Source organism: Lynx canadensis, chromosome A1, assembly GCF_007474595.2.
Source record: "Lynx canadensis isolate LIC74 chromosome A1, mLynCan4.pri.v2, whole genome shotgun sequence".
In the NCBI taxonomy this organism is placed as follows: Eukaryota; Metazoa; Chordata; class Mammalia; order Carnivora; family Felidae; genus Lynx; species Lynx canadensis.
Genome location: NC_044303.2, coordinates 90,378,442 through 90,394,169, shown reverse-complemented (window position 1 = coordinate 90,394,169; position 15,728 = coordinate 90,378,442).

The following is a 15,728-nucleotide window of genomic DNA, read 5'->3' as shown; positions in this document are numbered from 1 at the left end:
TTTTCCCAGTCCTATGAATCATTCTAGCAAAATATTAAGCCTTAAAGAGGGATGTTGTGGGAATGCCTGACTTTGTAGCTAAGTCGACCTGAAGCACAGGTGAGCTGGGAACCTGATACTTTAGACTCTGGCATCTGAAGTGGGGACAGTCTTGTGTGACTGAGCCTGTGGAGCCTGTGACCTGTGGAGCCTGATGCTAACTCCAGGTAGTTAGTGTCAGAATTGGATTGGATTATAGGACACCCAGTTGATGTCAGAGTTGGTGTCTAGAGAGTTGAAGAATTGGTTATTGGTGTGGAAAACACACACACACACACACACACACACACACACACACACACCAGAGGGGTTACCCAAGGATGCACTTACAAGCTTACAGGACATAGATCTGGGCAGGGACAATAACTGATACACTTGGGATCCTTACCTATGACCAGAGGTAGGCTTGCTCTTGTTAGGTAGTTCTCTGGCACCAACCTAGGGACAGTGGCTCCTGGAACACATCCAAGAGAAGCTCAGGCTGAGAGGGGTCACTTAGGATGCTTTGGGCTGCAAGTAACAAAAGACTTCACTTAAACTGGCTCACTTGAGAAGGAAATCTGGAGGAAAAGGAGGTGCCAGGCAGGCTATCCTGTGTGGGCTTTATCCCCAGGCTGTCATCTCTCACAGCTGCTGAAGGATGCCAGGAGTAACTGGAACAACATATTTCCTTGTTCCTGTTGGGTGGGGAGACAGAATGCGTTCCCTCAACTGTAGAAGAAAAATCCTCATCTTCAGCCAATTGTGGTGACCTGCCCAGTTACCCCTGGACAAATAAGGTCAACAAGGAAATGCCAAGTCTCATTGGGTTAAGTCTGAGCCCTGACGGAAAGGGAGCTAGGATTACATCATCCCTTAGGCTGGAGCTTTGCTTGCAGTAACTTCATGGAGGAAAGGGATACATGTAAAGGGGGGTGAATTGTGTGTAGGTACTCTCGGTACAGAGCTGCTGCTGTTTGATGCTGCTCTGACCCATGTGCAAGAGACCACCTCGACTTCCCTACTCTCTCCTTCTCTGCCTCTTCTTCTGTTTCTCTTCCCTTTTGTCCTCTCTTTCCCTACGACTCTGTCCTTCCACTTCCTGCTTCCCTTTTGCCCTCTCTTGCAAACTCCATTCCATATGCCTATTCCATAAGGTAATTTTTTAAAATGTTTATTTATTTATTTTGAGAGAGAGAGAGAGAGAGAGAGAGAGAGAGAGAGAGAGAATCCCAAGCAGGCTCCACGCTGACAGTACAGAGCCAGACATGGGGCTCTATCCCACAAACCATAAGATCACGACCTGAGCTAAAGTCAAGAATCAGATGCTTAACTGACTGAGCCCCCAGGCACCTCTCCAGGGCAGGTGGCTATACCTCCTTAAGCCTCAACTTCTTTATCTTTAAAATGAAGGGATTAATATTGCTCTCACATGGCACTTGGAAATGTTGAAAGTTGTATTTCTGGGTTCTGATGCTGGTTAAGATGAAGACCACTACAGTCTATCTATCCCACTGATTACAACTAAAAACTCAAGACAAAGTAAATACATAACTCTGACATGCTAACAGTGGCAGGAAGGTTGAAGAGAAGAGTCAAAACTTGAAGAATGACCCATTGTGGGGGTGAGATTCCCAGTTTCTCTTTTTCTCTCTGGTCTCCCAGTTTTGAATGGAGGTCAACTCCAGGGTAGAATGTGCAGAGAAACCAACTCTCTAGCCAGAGGACTGGGACTGGGGTCTTTGCAAGATGAAACATGGGGGAGGGGGAGAAATTCTTGAGCTCACTTTATTTAATCTTTTTTTTTCTCTCCTGCCCCTGTCCTGAGGACAGCCCCAGATGCAGACCTACACTCTGGTACCAGCAGCACGAACACCTACAGATCTAAGAGGAAGCCCATGCGAGCCAGAGAAGGTGGGGTGAATCCCAGAGAGAAGAGAGTCGGAGGAGGAATTCCTAATTCTGTGGGTAAGCCAACACAAATCCCCAGGCTCACCTCCAAGCTGTGCAGAACAGATCCAAAGCAGCATGGCTAAGTTTTTTTTAAAAGCTTTTATTTTGAAATAATTACAGATTCATAGGACTGTACCCTTCACCCAGCTCCCCCAATGATGACATCGTAAATAATTGTAGTGTAATATCAAAACCAGGAAACTGACATTGGCACAACATAGGCCTTATGCAGATTTCACCAGTTTTTACATGCACTTGTGTGTGTGTGTGTGTGTGTGTGTGTGTGTGTGTGTAGTTCTATGCAATTTTATCTCATATATAGATTTGTGGAATCAACAGCACAATGAAGACACAGAATGGCTCCATCTCTGCAAATAGACCCTCTCCTGCTGTCCCTTCATATTTGTATCCACCCCCATCCCCTGCTCTATCCTCTGGCAACAACGAACACTGTTCCCTTTTCTGTAGTTCTGTCATTTCAAGAATGCCATATAAATGGAATCATACAATATATAGCCTTCCAAGATTGGCTTTTTCCACTAAGTGTAATTCCTATGAGATCCATCCAAGTTGTGACACGTATCAATAGCTTATTCCTCATTGAGTAATATTCTATTGTATGGTTGCACCAGAGTTCATTTTAATAATTTACCCTAGGAAAGGAATTTGAATTGTTTCCAGTTTGGGGCTATTATAAATTAAGTTGCTATGGGGGTGCCTGGGTGCATCAGTTGGTTAAGCTTCTGGCTCTTGATTTTGGCTCAGGTCATAATCTCATGGTTCGTGGGATCAAGCCTCATGTTGGGCTCTGGGATAACAGTGTAGAGCCTGCTTGGGATTTGCTGTCTCCCTCTCTCTCTCTGTCCCTCCCCTGCTCATGCTCTTCTCTCTCTCACTCTCAATAAATAAATGAATAGATAAATAAACTTAAAAAGTAAATACATACATGCATACATACATATATAAGTAAGTAAATAAGTAAATCTGCTATGAACATTCATGTAAAAGTTTTTGTGTGAACATTGTTTTCATTTCTCTGAGATAAATGCCCAAGAGTGCAATGGCTGGGTCATATGGTTAGTGCATATTTACTTTTATAAAAAACTGTTAAGCTATTTTCCAGAGCATTGTACCATTTTACATCCCCACCAAGCAAAACCTTTGAAAACTAAGATGACATTGGATCTACCAATGACAGAAGAGAAGACAGAACCTGTGGTCTGAACCTAACCAGGATTGCTTGACTGCTAAAACCAACACAACAAAATTCATCCTCCAAAGGATTTTAATAGTACCTGGAATCTCACAATATGGTATTCAAAACATCCAGAATACAACCCAAAATTAGTTCAAGTACCAATAACAAGGAAAATGTGACTAATTCTCAAGTAAAAAGACAACCCACAAAAGATGCCAACCTCCTGATAACCCATATGTTGAAGCAGCTATTAGAACTATGCTCCAGGAGGGAAAGGTAAACACATTTGGAAGAAAAAATTGGAAAGATGGATATTCTCAACAGAGAAATGGAAACAGACAAATGGGAATTTCAGAACCAAAAAATTACAGTATCTGAGTTAAAAATTCACTGAATGGTAGAGACAAAACAGATGAACGTAAGGGAAGGGAAACAAAAATAATATAAAAACAGGGAGGAGGACAAAACAGAAGAGACTCATAAATATGGAGAACAAACTGAGAGTTGCTGGAGGGGTTGTGGTAGGGGGGATGGGCTAAATGGGTAAGGGGCATTAAGGAATCTACTCCTGAAATCATTGTTTCACTATATGCTAACTAATTTGGATGTAAATTTTAAAAAATAAGAAATAAAAAAATTCACTGAATGGGATATGTGCCAAAATGGATATGACATAGGAAACAGTGGACTTGATGGTAAACCATCAAGAAATGATTCAATTTTAAAAATATACAGAAACAGAACGTGAAGAAAAAAAAGAATCCTCAAGGATCATGGGACAATAGCAAAAGGTTCATGATTCATGCTATTGAAGTCTCAGAAAGAGAGGAGAAAGTGATTCGTACAGAAAAAAAATTAAAGAAAATTTGGCTGAAAATTTCCCAAATTTGATGAAAGACAACATTTACAGCAAATAGCAGTAGGATAAACTCAAAGAAAACTACGCTCAGGAACGCCTAGGTGGCTCAGTCAGTTAAGCGTCCAACTTCAGCCCAGATTATGATCTCATAGTTAGACCCCCGCGTTGGACTTTCTGCTGACAGCTCAGAGCCTGGAGCCTACCTCAGATTCTGTGTCTCCCCTTCTTTCTGCCTCTTCCCCACTCACATTCTGTCTCTCTCTCTTTCTCAAAAATAAATAAACATTAAAAAAAAAACTCTCTGCTCAAACACATCATAATCAAGCTGATGGAAAACTAAAGACAGGGAGTAAATCTTGAATACTGTGTTAATGGATTGGAAGAGCTGACATTGTTAAAATGTCTGTACTAAGAGCTAACATTGTTAAAATGTTCATACTACCCAAAGCCATCTATAGATTCAATGTAAACCCTATCAAAATTCCAATGGCATTTTTCACAGAAACAGGAAAACAGTCCTAAAATTTGTGTGGAACCCAAAAGACCCTGAATAGCCAAAGCAATTCTGAGAAAGAACAAAACTGGAGGCATCATACTTCCTGATTTCAAACTATATTACAAAGCTATAGTGATCAAAACAACACGGTAGTGGCATAAAAGCAGACATATAAATCAGTGGAACAGAATCAAGAATCCAAAAACAGGGGCGCCTGGGTGGCACAGTCGGTTAAGCGTCCGACTTCAGCCAGGTCACGATCTCGCGGTCCGTGAGTTCGAGCCCCGCGTCAGGCTCTGGGCTGATGGCTCAGAGCCTGGAGCCTGTTTCCGATTCTGTGTCTCCCTCTCTCTCTGCCCCTCCCCTGTTCATGCTCTGTTTCTCTCTGTCCCAAAAATAAATAAACGTTGAAAAAAAAAATTAAAAAAAAAAAAAGAATCCAAAAACAAATTCCCTCACATATGGTCAACTAATATTTGATAAGGTAACCAAGAATATTCAATGGGGAAGGATAAACTCTTCCATAAATGTTGGGCAAACTGGTTATTCATATGCAAAAGAATGAAATTGGACCCTTGTACAATTTATAAAAATTAACTTGAAATGGATTAAAGACCCAGATACAAGACCTGAAACTACGTATATCCTAGGAGAAAACATAGGGAAAAAGCTTCTTGACATTGGTCTTTGAAGCAATATTTTTGATACGACACCAAAAGTACAAGCAACAAAAGCAAAAATAAGTAAGTAGGACTACATCAAACTAAAAGCTTCTGCACAGCAAAAGAAACAATCAACAAATGAACACATCCTATGGAATGGAAGAAGATATTTGCAAAACATACATCTAATAAGGGATTAATATCCAAAATATATGAGGAACTCATATAATTCAAGAGCAAAAAAACAAACACCAAAAGAAAAGAACCCCAAATACTCAAATGTAAAACTGGGCAGAGGACCTGAATGGACATTTTCCCAAAGACATACAAATGGCCCACAGGTACATGAAAATGTGCTCAACATTCAATCATCAGGGAAATGGAAACCAAACCACAAAGGGATATCAACTCACACCTATAATCGTGGCTATTGTGAAAAAAGGAAAGAGATAAATATGGGTGAGGATATGGAGCACTGCTGCTGGGACTATGAATTGGTACAGCCACTGTGGAAAACAGTATGGAAGTTATTCAAAAAATGCAATTAAATTTTAAAAGAGGGGCAGAGGGTCACCTGGGTGGCTCAGTTGGTTGAGCGTCCAACTCTTGATTTTGGCTCAGATCAACATCTCACAGTACATGAGATCAAACCCAGTGTCAGACTCCATGCTCAGCACGGAGAGATCTTCTCCCCCCACCTCCCTCTGTTGCTTCCCTACTCACACCCTATAGATAGATAGATAGATAGATAGATAGATAGATAAAATAGAGCTACCAGAAATGATCCAGGTATCCCATTTCTGAGTATACATCTGAAGGAAATGGAATCAGTATCTTGAAGAGATATCTGCATTGCCCCCCACCATGTTCATTGCAACATTGTTCACAATAGCCAAGACATGGAAGCAACCAACATGTCCATCAAAAGATGAATGGGTAAAGAAAATGTGATATATCTATATCTATCTCTAGCTCTATCTATCTATCTATCTATCTATCTATCTATCTATCTATCTACCTATCATCTATCTATCTATCTAGAATAGAGCACTATTCAGCCATAAAAAAGGAAATCTTGCTTTTTTTTTTTTTGACAAAATGGATGGACCTTGAAGACATTGTGCGTAGTGAAATAAGTCAGACAGAGAAAGCAAAAAATCATACGATACACACAAACCATACATGGAATCTAAAAATGATGAACTTGGGGCACCTGTGTGGTTCAGTTGGTTAAGTGTCCATCTCTTGATCTTGGCTGGGCTCAGGTTTGTGAGTTTGAGCCCCGCACTGGGCTCTGTGCTGATGGCACGGAGCCTGCTTGGGATTCTGTCTCTCCTTCTCTCTTCCCTTCCCCCATTCGGTCTCTGTCTCTGTCTCTGTCTCTCTCTCTCTCAAAAATAAATAAATAAACTTAAAGGAAGAAAAGAAACCACGGAAGCCAGAAGACAGTGGAGCAACACCTTAAAGCACTCAAGGGAAATACTTGTCAATCTGGAATTCTATATCCAGTGAAAATGCCCTTTAGGAATGATGGTAAAATAAAGATTTGTCTCACGAAACTGAGATTTGTCACTGGTAGAACTGCAATCAAAGAAATGCTAAAGGAAGTCCTTCAGGTAGAAGAGAAAGGCTACCAGAGGCATACATGGGACTTACGGAATGAGGGAAGAACAACAGAAATGCTAACTGTCTGGGTAAATATACTAGACTATTTTTTCTAGTCTGGATGATCATTGAAAGAGGAAATTATGACGTTGTGTGATTGGTCTTGTGATGTCTGTAGACATAATACCTATGACCACTTTTATATAAAGAGAACAGGGTGAAGGAACACAGAGGTAAGGCAATGAATTCAAAGTTTAAGGAAACTATACAGACTGAAACAGGGAGAGTCCCCCTTCTCCTGGGTCAAAGCACAGTGCAGCCTGCAGACCCTATTTGTGCCTCCCAATTAAATGGAAGGTTTTGACATTCAGTGACTGTTGACTGAAAGAAACAATCAGTGAATCTAGCCCCAGGTCTGTGGTCCAGCCAGCATTTTCAGAAAAGGCCTTTGGGTTTTACTCTCATGCACAGATTTCCAGAGAAAGAGGTCCTTCCTGTGAACCCCTCAAGGCTGGAGCTCAAGCTAAATTTCCCCCCATATTTTCACCCCTGCTCTTGTTCCTTGCACCACTACCCCAGCTCACGTCAGGCCTGGCACCAGAAGTGTGGATCCAAGAAGGATCGCAAGCTCTTCAGCTGTGCCCAGCCTTGGCTCATCTCTGGTTTGCCTGCAGGGACCTCTTTATATATGACCTCTGGTGAGAGACCCTTGAGTTTTCTTTGTGGAACTTTCACTCTCACTCTTGGCTCATGTACTTTGGGTGAGCCCTGCCTCCCTAGGTTCAAGGGGAGCCCATGGCCCCAGCCTGGCGAAGCAAAATCACCCCTAGGCACAGTGTCTGGGGCCATCAATATTTCCAGGGACTCAGGGAAATGTTCTAATTTCTTTTAAAATGTAGGGGCCCAAGATTATATTTGTCTTTATACTAAGGCAGTCATAAAATAGATTTATAGAGGGGCACCTGGGAGGCTCAGTTGGTTAAGCATCTGACTCTTCATCTCTCCTCAGGTCATGATCTCATGGTTTGTGAGATCGAGTTCCACATCAGGCTCTGCGCTGACAGCTCAGAGCCTGCTTGGGACTCTTTCTCTCCCTCTCTCTGCCCCTCCCCTTCTCTCTTTCTCTTTCTCTCTCTCTCTCTCTCTCTCTCTCTCTCTCCTCAAAATACATAAACTTTAAAATGTATATATTAAAAAAAGGAAAAAAGGTATATTTTATAGAAGAAGGGACCCACAAAAGCAGAAGTGCCTGGGGTCTGCAAAAGTCATGATGCAACCTTGCTTATAGGCCAGCAAAGGGCCCCAGGTAGGCTTGTGCTGCAGGTCGGTCCACAAGGGGGTGTTCCAAGATCCTTGCTGGAATTTCTGGAAAGGGGGATTGCCAAGCTCCTGGTGGGTCAGCCTTGAGCCACAGTGGAGAGGAGGGGCTATGATGTCCACCTACATGGGGTAAACCTGCCTGAGAGAGGAACCAGACAAAGAAGAAAGGTCAAGCTCCCATAGCATTGCAGTGCAGGCAGTCCTCAAGCCACAGTTGAGCTGCATTTTCCTGTATTTTATTTTATTTTATTTTATTTTATTTTATTTTATTTTATTTTATTTTATTTTATTTTATTTTATTTTATTTTTTTTTAATTTTTTTATTCCAATATAGTTAACATAGGGTTACATTAGTTTCAGGTGTACAGTGCAGTGGTTCCACAATTTCCTACATCACCAGGTGCTCATCACAACAAGTACACTCCTTAATCCCCATCACCTGTTTCACCCACTTCCCACCCCCCCCCCATCCCCAACCCCTCCCCTGTGGTAACCATTGGTTTGTTCTCTATAGTATTTGAGCAAAGGACTCTGAAATTTTGCTGGGGCCAGTTTGTGTTGGATTCCTATTATTCACAACCCAAAGAGTCCTGGCAGATGTAGTCTATGAGGAAATGCCTTTTTATTAATAAAGCAGAATACAGAACTGCTTCAATACTTTAGGGTTACTGGCCTATTCAGATTTTTCTATTCTTGTTCGTATTGTTATCTTCTATTTTTCTGGGAAACTTAGTTTTGTCATGTCATTTTTTTAAGCATGAAGTTCTTTATAATATTCTGATATTGTTTAGAGTATTCTCTTTTTTTGATTAAAAATTAAAAAAATTTTTGTGTGTTTATTTATTTTTGAGAGAGAGACAGAGTGTGAGCTGGGGAGGGGCAGAGAGAGAGGGAGACACAGAATCCGAAACAGGCTCCAGGCTCTGAGCTGTCAGCACAGAGCACAGCATAGGACTCAACTTGGAATGGTGAGAGCGTGACCTAGGCTGAAGTCAGATGCTTAACTAAGCCAACAAGATACCCTAAGGTCTCTCTACTTCTTACCAGGCAAGCCTTTGATACTCCAATCCCATGTTGTGGATAATAACTTGGTGTGTCAAACTTTTCTTGTACAAATTACTCAGTGGTTTCTCTCTCTTGACTAGATTAAGATGGATGCATGTGTTTTTATTTTTATTTCAAAATTTATTTTATTTTTTGTATAGGTAACTATATCAGTCAGGACAGGCTAGGTTGTGTTGTAGTAACACTGCCAAAATCCCATTGACTTTATTATTTTTTTAATTTTTTAAAAAATGTTTATTTTTGAGAGAGAAAGAGAGAGAGAGAAAGAGAGAATCCCAAGCAGCCTCTGAGCTGTCAGTGCAGAACCCGACATGGGGCTTGAACTCACAGATTGCTGAGATTGTTGACCTGAGCTGAATTCAAGAGTCAGACGCTTAATCGACTGAGCCACCCAGGCACCCCCCATTGACTTTCACACCTTTCTGGTGCTCCACGTTCATCCTGAATTGTTGGCAGCTTCGCTCCATGTAGCTCTTACTCAAGAACCCTGGCTGACAGAGTTTCCATTGCTTGAACACTGCTAATCTCTGGGGAGGGAAGAGGAAGAACATGGCGTCTGTCACCTCTGCTCATATTTTATTGACTAAAACAAGTCACAGGCCTGCACCTAACTTCTGGGGATGCAGAAGTGCAATCTGACAGTGGGCTTAGGAATAGGAGATCCAGAAATTTGAGTGAACAGCACTAATTACTGTCAGAGTAGTACATTCATGTGGGATACAGCCACACAGGATACATTCCCATGGGATATGCTCACATGTGAGACACTCACATTGCATTCACAATGGATGTATTCACATGCTTCAGAGAGGAATCTATCCTTCCCGTAAAACAGGTAAGCACTTTTATTGGTTTCTGGGTAAAGTTCTGTCTTTTATACTTCTTTTTTTAAATTAAAAAATGCTTATTTATTTATTTTGAGAGAGAGAGAGCATGAGCAGGGGAAGAGCAGAGAGAGGGAGACAGAGTCCCAAGCAGGCTCCTTGCTGCCAGCATGGAGCCTAATGTGGGGCTCGAACACATGAACTGTGAGATCCTGACCTGAGCTGAAATCAAGAGTCGGATGTTTAACCGACTGAGCCACTCAGATGCCCCTGCTTTCATAATTTATGCAAATACAAATAAGTGCACATATGGCTTATTCCCTGTCCTCTTTTTTAGCCTGGGTAAATGGAAATATGCTATGTACTGTATTCTGTAGTTTGCTTTCTTTTCTTTTCTTTTCTAAAAATTTTAAATGTTTATTCATTTTTGAAAGACAAAGAGAGAGACAGAACTTGAGTGGGGGAGGGCAGAGAGAGAGGGAGACAAAGAATCCAAAGCAGGCTCCAGACTCCGAGCTGTCAGCACAGAGCCCAACATGGGGCTCAGACTCCATAGACCTCGAGATGAAGTCTTGAGTCTTCGAGATCATGACCTGAGATGAAGTCGGACACTTAACTGACTGATCCACCCAGGCGCCCCTGCAGTTTGTTTTCTTAAATTTAGTATTATATCATGTTTAGTACACTGTTTCTTCAGCCTTTTACACAGCTTCATAGTATTCTACCACACAGATGGATCATAGTTAAATTAATCAGTACCCTCTGGATGAGCACTTGGAGTATTGTCAGTCTTTTTCTATCACAAACAATGCTTCAATGAGTCAAGTAGTATACCTGGAATTTTGTATGTGTGCTGCTGTCTTAGTTTGCTAGGGCTTGCCATAATAAATACCACACACTGAGGGACTTATACAACAGAAATGTATTGTTTTTATAATTCTGGAGTCTAGAAGTCCAAAATTAAGGTATCTGCAGGATTGATTTCATACTGAGGTCTCTCTTTGGCTTGTATATGGTCTTTTCCATGTGTTTTCATGTGGTCCTCCCCTTGTGTGTGTCTATGTCTTATGTTATAATGAATTAGATTCAACCCATATGACCTCATTTTATCTTAATTGGTTCTTTAAGGGCCCTATCTCCAAATATAGTCACATTCTGAGTTACCTGAGGTTAGGAATTCAGCATGTGAATTTGGAGGGTAGGTACAACGAAGCCTGTGACAATTGCTATATAATAAGCAGTGGGATACCTGGTTCAAAGGGTAAATACAATGTAAATTTGGCAGACATTACCAAATTGCCCTTAATGGGGTGCTGTAATATACTGAATGTTTATGACAGCCCCTCATTCATATATTGAAGCCCCAAACCCCAATGTGATGGTATTTGGAGATGGAGCTCTGGGAGGTAATCAGGGTTAGATAAGGTCATGAGGGTGGGCCCTAGTCTGATGGTATTAGTGCCCTTATAAGAAGAGACACCAGAGAGCTTGCTTTCTCACTATTTTTCCACATGTGTGCAAAAAAGAGATCTTATGAACACACAGCAAGATGGCAGGTGTCTGCCTGCAAGCTAATAATAGAATTTTACCAGAAACAAAACCAACTGGCATCTTGGTTTTGGATTCCCCAGCCTCCAGAACTGTGAGAAAACAAATTCTACCATTTAAGCAACTCTGTCTATGTTTTTTTGTTATGGCATCTTGAGAAGACTAATGTAAGTGCCCGTTTCCCCCACAGACTTGACAAGTTGGTCAAGAGCATGTTGCCAATACTATGGGTGAAAAATCTTATGTTGGTGTGACTTTAATTAGCCATTCTCTTATCATGCATGAGAATGTGCATTGTTTCATATATTTAAGGACCCCTCTGTTCTCCTTTTTTGTGTATGAATTGTTTATTCATTCTTTGGCCATTTTTCCATTGGAATGTTTTGTTTTATTCTTTTCTATTTCTAGGAATGCTTTATTGGAATAAGTAATAAGGGGGTGAATCACCTTAGGAACAAAATCTAAAAAGGCACTCCCCTAAGGGTTGGACAAGGGGGATTTCTCTTAGTTTCTTGCAAGCTTACATATGTGTTTATCAACTATTGACAGAGGTATATTAAAATATTCCTCTATGACTTCTATTATTTCTCTTTCTGGTTCTTTCAAGTTTGCCCTTAATATGTTTTGAAGCTATGTTATTGGGTTCATAGATATTTTGAATTATGATATTTTGCTATTGAATTGAGTTCTTTATCATTATATCTCTATGGTTTTAATATTTGTGTCCCCTCAAAATTCATATGTTGAAATCCTAACCCCCCAAAATGAGGTGGGGCCTTTGAATGGTGCTTAGGTCATGAGGGTGGAATCCTCATAAATAGGATTAATGTCTTACAAAAGAGGCTCCAAAGGGATTCCTTGCCCCTTCCACCACGTGGGGATACAACGAGAAGGCACCAGCTATGAACCCAGAAGAGGGCTTTCACCAGAAGGTAATCATGCTGGTGCTTGATCTTGGACTTCCCAAGCATAAATTTCTGATGTTTGTAATCTACCCAGTTAGTGATATTTTGTTATAGCAGCCTCAGTGGATTTAGACATTATATAATGTCTCTTTTTACCTTTACTAGTGCTTCTTGCCTTAAATTCTCCTTAGTATAGCTAGACTAAATTTCTTTTGGTGAATATTTGCCTAATTTATCTTTGTCCACCATTTTAATTCTAACCTTTTGGGGTCCTTATATTAAGGTTTATTTCTTTTAAGCATTTGATTTTTAAAAATCAAATTTGACAGTTGTGATCTTTTACTTGGAATATTTAGTTCATTCATATTTAATGTATACTTGTATTGATATCTACCACCTTATTAATTTTTCTCTTTGACCGACTTGTTTTGTTTCTCGTTCTCTTCTCTATTTACTTCTTTTGGATTAATTAAATCTTTCTGATTATTTCATTTTATAGTTAGCTATACTTCTTTTATTGTTCTTTTAGTAGTTAACCTAGAAACCACAGTAAGCATTCTTATTACAAATGCAAGCAATTTGTAGTTTTTACAATTTTCTAACACAAAATATTACTTTTTACCATTTCTCTGTTGATGCTAGATGCTTAAAACATTTCAATTCAATAGACTCTTCCTGGATTTTGCAATAACATTGGTATGTGTTTTATTTCTACATGTATTTTTAGACACCACATGACATTGCCATTATTGTTTGTATAGTCACTACTCAGTCAATATACATTAACTTTAACCCATATACTTACCCTTTTTGTGCTTTTTATTCCTTTCTCCAATTCTGTAATTCTCTCTGGGATCACCTTTTTTCTGTTTTAAGAACTTTTTTTAAGTTTTAGGTTTTATGATATGTTTGCTGACAATAAATTCTTTCAGTTTTTGTATGTTTTAAGAGTCTATATTTTGCTCCATTTTTGAAGGACATTTTATTTGACTATAAAATTCTAGGTTGGTAATTGTTTTGTTTCAATGTTTTATTTTTTATTTCTTTGAAAGTTCATTTATTTATTTTGAGAGAGAGAAGGGGTGGGGGAAGGAGCAGAGAGAGAGAGGGAGAGAGAGAGAGAACCCCAAGCATTCTCCACACTGCCAGTACAGAGCCCAGCTTGGGGCTCGAACTCACCAACTGCAAGATAATGACCTGAGCCAAAATCAAGAGTCAGCCACTTAACTGACTGAGCCACCCAGGTGCCCCTGTTTCAATGTTTTAAAGATGTTGAATCATTTCTGTTGAGAAGTCAGTCATCAATCTTATTTTTGTTTCTTTAAAGGTAACATATTCTATTTCTTTGGGTGTTTTTAAGATTTCTACATTTCCCTCTTTGATTTGACCACTCTTACTATAATGCGCTTAAGTGTGGTTTTCTTTGTATTTATCTTGTTGGGGTTTACAGCATTACTTTAATCTGTGCTTTGATGTCTTTAATTAATTTTGGAAAATTCTAAGAATTACCTCTTCAAATATTGCTTCTGCTCCATTTGTTTCTCCTCACTTTATAAGACTCCAATTCTCATGGTTTACTTTCATTCTTGTGTTCCACATGTCTCTTACACTCTCTTCTGTATTTTATTTTATTAAAAAAATCTCTACTTCAATTTGGATATTTCTATTTGTGGTAATTTGTCTCCATGATGTCCATCATTAATTATTTCCTACCCTGAACACTAAGGTATCTCCATTAAGAAGTAAAATCTGTTCCTCTTCCTTTCTTGCACGTTGGTTGGGTTTAGAACCCACCTGAGCAACAGAACGCAGTGGAAGTAATATTCTGGGACTTATGAGGCTAGGTCATAAGAAATCAGGCACTTTCTACCTATCCTATTGGAACCCTCACTGTGGAGCAATCCAGCCTGATTACCTTGAGACTGACATGCTCTCAGCAGTCTTGAGCTAATCATACATAGAGGACAACCATAGGTGCTACAGTTGATAGTCTCAGCTGAGCTCAACCTTACTGTCATCCCCCCAACCAGTGTGCTAGTCACATGAATGAGTGTGAGATGACAGAAAATGTATATTGGTCTCTGCTTCTGGTTCCTGGCACAGAGCTCCTGAAACACTTGTAATTTCCTCAGTGGTAAGAATACTAGGAATATGTCTTGTTTTGATATATGGCCTTTGACCCCATCCCTGACACAGAGCTTCTAAAACCCTTGTAAATTCCTAAGTGATTAGATCTCTAAGAGCATCTTTTGTTCCATTTAGGTGAGTCTGGATGGCTCCTGGCTGAAGGTTGGTCACCAGAAAGACCAAACTCTGATTAGAAGCTTAGAATTTTCAGTACCCTCCCACACCACCCCAGCCATTCTCCAGAGAGAGGAGACCAAAAAACCCTTGAGTCGGCTTTGACCTCTCCCTGGCTCTCACATTTGACCTGCACATCGTCAGCAAATCCTGTTGGCTTTACCTTCAAAATATGTCCCAAATTTGGCCACCTTTTGCCACCTACACCCAGCTCAGCCCACCTTCTTCTCTTACCTGCATCACGTCCTAGCAGGCCATCCTGCTAAGCACTGTGGTGTGTGAGATCCAACGATTAACTCTAAAGACAGACCCTACACAGAGAGGTTATGTAGGTTAGCGTTAAGAGATCTTAATTTAAACCAAACTTGGCTCTACATGGCTGTATTTTATTTATGTTCTCATCCAAATAGGAAAATCATTATTGAAATAAATAGGGTGTAACTGTCCACAAAGCAATAGGAGTAAATAAATTGATTGAAAAGCTTTCTGCATGGGGCATCTGGGTGGTTCAGTTGGTTAAGCTTCTGACTCTTGATTTTGGCTCAGGTCACCATCTCATGGTTTGTGAGTTTGAGCCCCACGTTGGCCATGGTGCTGAAGGCATGGGGCCTGCTTGCAATTCTCCCTCTTCCTCTCCCCCCCACCCCTGCATGCACCCACTCTCTCTCTCTCTCTCAAAAATAAGTAAATAAACATTTAAAAAAAGAGAACAGCTTTCTGTATTGCTAGGCTGCACTAAACTTATTGTGGCACTTAGCCCTCCACTGTTAGCTCATCAGATGTGCACGCTGAGGCCAGGTGAATGTGCCAGTCTCCCCCTTGGACTCCAAGAAAAGGTTCAGGTGTGGCTCATCAACAGGTAGGGGCTCTCCAGGCGCTGGGATGGGCTGGGGTGGGGAGCTCAATCTACCTGCTCTCTGCCCTAGGAATAGGAATAATGTAACCATTCGTTACTTTTCTGTTATGCAAATACT